This window comes from Pinus tabuliformis, chromosome Q (genome assembly GCF_031772625.1).
Source record: "Pinus tabuliformis cultivar Carrire ecotype Pingquan chromosome Q, CPIR1, whole genome shotgun sequence".
Taxonomy (NCBI): Eukaryota; Viridiplantae; Streptophyta; class Pinopsida; order Pinales; family Pinaceae; genus Pinus; species Pinus tabuliformis.
The window spans coordinates 658710393-658715491 of record NC_142296.1 but is presented as its reverse complement, the minus strand read 5'-3'; the positions used below and the strand labels follow the sequence as shown (position 1 = coordinate 658715491).

At 36.6% G+C, this 5099-nt stretch overlaps 1 long non-coding RNA gene across 1 annotated transcript; it reads left to right on the top strand.

Annotated features, from left to right (window-relative positions):
* Positions 1-448: 448 nt before the first annotated feature.
* On the top strand, positions 449-1033 carry LOC149221246 (uncharacterized). Its single transcript, XR_016248828.1, has 2 exons — positions 449-647; positions 750-1033. It is a non-coding gene; the product is annotated as an uncharacterized LOC149221246 (long non-coding RNA).
* Positions 1034-5099: the final 4066 nt, after the last annotated feature.

Sequence of the window (5099 nt, the reverse complement as noted above, 5' to 3'; positions counted from 1 at the left end):
TAACATTTGTTTGGTCGACCGATCGGATATAAGTTTATTTTAATTTGAAAAAAGGGACCCAACCATTTGATGCGATAGGAAGAGGATTTTAATTGGGCGGAGCAGCACGCCGCGCCAGCCATGAGAAATGCGTACGTCTACTTTATCTATGGCCTGCTATTTTTCTTTTCTGTGTCGGCGCGCCGTGCGACTTTTATATCGTGATTGGTGACGTTAAATATTAATGTGATAACACTTCCAACTTTCCAGCCATGTTCAACGTCTTCATTTGTCGACAGAGTCAGGCGCGCGGTCGGCCGGGGTCCACTAAAAATTTAAAGACTCCTTCACCCCATCAAAAAATGTGACGCGTGTCGTCAATCCATCCAAGCACTTGAATGACACGTGGATTTCTCATTCATTGCAGTATTCCTTGTTCGGCTCGTATTTAAAAGCGTGTGGGTAATCCTCCAACCACATCGCCGTTTACATTTCTGAAGGATTTCTATTTCTCTGTACACTTCGGCTCGCTCGATTATATTGATTTCTGGCCGTCAAAGATGAAGGAGCTGGCAGTGTCGACGCCTCTTGCCATCATCGCGGCTGCAGCTGCCGTCATCGGAGCCCTGTCCGGGTTCGATTCTCGTTATCATCAATCAGATCGTCATGTATGCATTTTCTTATAATTCTGAATCTGTTTAGAGTTTCTTTGTGTATAAAGGGAATTTTATATTTTTTGTTTACAGCGGTGGTTTTTTTGTGGTTTGCAGAATGAAAGCCCCCGCTACCACTTCCAGCACAACAACGAGACAAACGAAAAATCAAGGGAATCGGCCGTAGACGGGAAACGAAGGCCGTCAAAGGTGGGGCGCCTGTCACCTGTTTTTGCGCCGGAGTTTGACGGCTTACATTGCTATGAGACACTGGTTTGGCAGTGAGGAACTTGGGATTTTCAGTTGAATCAGAGTGTTTTCTCAACTATTTTGCCTTAACTTTTGGATAAAAGTGTAAATATATTCATTAATGTAATATACAGCTTGGATTTTGGGTTTTCTTTTTTCCCTGTTGATCTACATACATTTAAGTGTAGTATATTAGGTTATGTCTCAAAAGCTAGATCTAACAAGTATCCAAAAGGCTACACGATTGGATAACACACCGTACTTTATAATGTTACATGGTTTATAAAGGCTTCTTGAATGGGTAAAGATAAGCATGTATAAAGTTTTTAAATATTTGTGTCAAGAGGTTGGAATGTTGAAGATGAAAAAGATGATGTAATTTTTTATTTCTTTTTTATTTTATTAACTCATTGTAAATTTATTTTATATTTGGAAGTTTAATGTATTTAAAAGCAAATTATGTTTGCAATCTAAAAATATTATTTTATATTAAAATTTATAATAAAATATAAAAATATATTTAATTGATATTTAGAAAAAATTATGATGAAAAGTTATTAAAAAAGTTTGTTATTTATAGTTGATATGATGATTGTTATGTGGGTTATTCAAAATCATGAGAAATTTGGTCATTTGAGATTAATACTCATGGATATGGTCATAGTTTAATGACTTAAATGCAAATAATCCTTAAACTAATATCTAATACATTGCACTAAAAAACCCATATTTATAATAGACATGTCAAAATTGTAAAAAAATATTACTATGTATTTTCAAATTACTAATATAAAATTTCTAAATTAGTGTGGATTTTTTTACTCATTACTAATATAAAATTTCTAAATTACTATGGATTTTATTGAGTAAAAAAAGGTTATTTTTAAAATGGTAGCCGGTAGTTTGGAGAATTTGAAGAACACTTAAATTTATAATTAATAACTTCTCATCAACAACATAATTTAAAGAAATAATGAAATTAAATTAGTATTTAGAAATTAATAAAAAAATATTTATATTTAAAATCTTTTAAAAACAAAGTCTAAGTGTTATTAGTGGATTTACAATTTGATTGCTATTAGTTTAGCTTTGACTTCTGCAAAATTTAATGTTAATTTTAAACATAAATAATGTCGTTTTTATTATAATTTAAAAAATAATAATTTGTAAACACGTGATTAGACAAAAAATTTGATCCTTAAGTGTTCAGGGCCAACATATGTGGTCATGCTTTACAGTTTGACATCTTGATACTTCCAATTAATGTGTCATTAAACAATATTGATTATCATTCAAGAATTCGCTCACTACTTCAAATTTGTTTCTGACTTGGCAATCTAACGCATTTTTCTCTGTGAAAAGAGAAACTGATTTTTTTTTCATACATTCTACCGGCTATCCCATAACTGACCCAACTCCTAGAAGGTTGATTTGGCTCATGCCAACCATGAGGTCCAGGGGTTTAGCAAACAACATGAGGCATGAGTAATGCTGAAATTATGGAATTGCTTCAATTAAGCAACGATTTCAATTCAAACCCAAGAGTTACATAAACAAATATAACATTGCCTATGGAAATTGGCATTACTAATCCAAATTACAAGTACTTTCATGTCCAGATATTTGTCATATTAGCTTTTTTGGGAGAATTCTTTCAATTGAAAGCGATTCGAATGTTGAGATGCTAACTATATATATTTTTGGCATTATTTTCAACCAGTGCATTCTAGCAAAAGTTCCCAAGGAACCATCCACAACTCAACTCACTATTTTTTATAACAGATTGGTGAATGTTTATGATATGCCTACTGAGAAGGTCTTCTTTTGATCCAAGCAACATATATAATGCATAAATAAAAATAGAGTAAATTTTGACAAGACAACACGATTATCTCATATTACTTCCTTTATTTTAATTCTAACAGAGTACTTCACCATTTTCTTGGCAAGTTCAAGACATTATGAAGCTTGTCAGCGTCAATAGCTCAAGCAACATAAGACATATATGGTTACCAACGGTAAAATTGATTAGATATAGGGACACCAACCTTCCAAGTCTACATTGAACATTGTGAACGAAAATCAACCTCAAAGATTGATAGTAGGTAAGATGTTACTACTACATAAAGGGGGATCTAAGATAATATTTAAGAAAAAAATTTGAGTAAAATGTCTTAACTTGAGACAAAAAAAAAACTTGTAAATTGTCTTAAATATTGTATTTAATTATTGTCTTAAAACATTGTCTCTATAAGATAATATAGAACACAAGTATTAAGGAACTATCTTGCTCGAGTTGATAGGAGAGGTGCGATGGCGAGCAAGAGTGCTAGGGTTTCACACGCAGGCGTCGATGTGGGAGTGGAGGCAAGGAACAGGCATAGGGCCAAAGGGATTGAGTGTCACAGGTATGCCAAGACTAAACCCGGACAGTTTTTTCCCACCAAATGGGCATATGCACTATTGTCCACAATGGGTCGGCGGCAAATACTCTGGACAACAGCATACCGGATACAACCCAAGGCAGTTATATAGGAATCCGAGGCGGACACATTGATAAGAGCCAACAAGGCAAATGAGTTATGGCTCCGAAAGAATGGTCCTGAGCAATGTGGGATGACAACGACAGAGTGGGAATTTGTGGATATGTCGCTCCTTTACTGTTTGCTATTGCGTGGCCATAGCATATCTATAATGGTTGGAGTGGATGCGATCAGATACCCTCCTATCTGCCGAAACCCTCTGTATCATCAGCCTGTCGGCTGCGGAATGGTGGAAAGTGTTTCTATGCAAGCAAGCCTGCCTACTGTTATAGATGGGGCTTTACATTCTGCGGCGTTGGGCCTACTGGATACTAAGGTAACAATTAAACTACTACTGCCTCTGGATCATGACACATACACACGATCTCCATTGACTAATACAGAGCACCTGGCGAATCTGGCGATCATGGGGTTTACTCCTGCCTTGCATCCACACAAAGTTCTACAAAACAGAGTACTTGGAGCAACACGACAATGCAAATATGAGGTGAACACTATTTCCCCACATTTGGTAAACTTTCATCAATTTCAAGTTATTATTAAAACCCCTCCAAGGTCGTCTTTTCTGCTTTGGGTACTCCCAACTGATAATGTTTTTCATCTGAAGCATCTCATCTCCCAACATATTGGATATCCTACCGGATTTCAACTTTTGATATTTGGGGGCAGAGCACTACAGGACTCTAGACTCTTGAAGGACTACAACACTATGTCAGTGTCCACCATAACACTCAACCTGAGGCTACGAGGTGGAGCTACTGTCTCCAGTAAAACAAAACATTTAGGAGGAGGAATTGGAAGTAGTACAACAAAAAACAATGAAACACAACAGAAGCACAAAAATGCAGGACTTTCTTTCAAGAATATCCTACAAGGCAAAAACACACCTATAGCAACAACAAAGCTAGCTGGAATTGAACCCAGTCCCTATATTGTGGAACAATTGAATGACATTTCAAAATTAAACATAGATATACCAGAAACAGATATCCACTATAATACTTTTGAATCACAAGCCATAATCTGTCGATTCAACTGTTTTTCGCCAAAACCTACTGAGCTTTTCCATTGGATTTTCACAAAATGGACTCTACACTGTGAAATACACCTATGCTCAAAAGGGTTTTTCATTGTCAAATTCCATTCAGCTGAGGCAAGGGGCATTATACTACAGGAAGGACCATGGTTCTGGGGATCCACGGGCCTCTTCATCACACCTTGGTTTCCGGATTTTGATGCTAATACTATGGTTGTTTCAAGGATGCCAGTTTGGGTTCAGCTGCATAATCTACCATTACATTTTTGGGACCAACAGGTCCTAGCTGGTATTGGCAACTCCATTGGGTGATATATTAAAATGGACACACAAAGACTGGAGGAAAGCGTATACACTTTTGCTCGTATTTGTGTGGAAGTATATCTCAGCAAAGGACTACAAGATCGCATGCTACTGAAACACCAACAACAGAGCTGGACACAGATACTGGACTATGAAAACACAACATTTAGATGCAGAATTTGTAGGCAAACAGGACATCTACAAAACACATGCCCGGAAGCCAAAAAAGAGACACGAAGAAAAAAGAAAACAGGGAAACAACCCAAGGGTTGGCAATTTCCCCCCCACGACTCTGATGAGGAGGAGGAAGTGGTTGTGGAAGACCCCATACCCAAT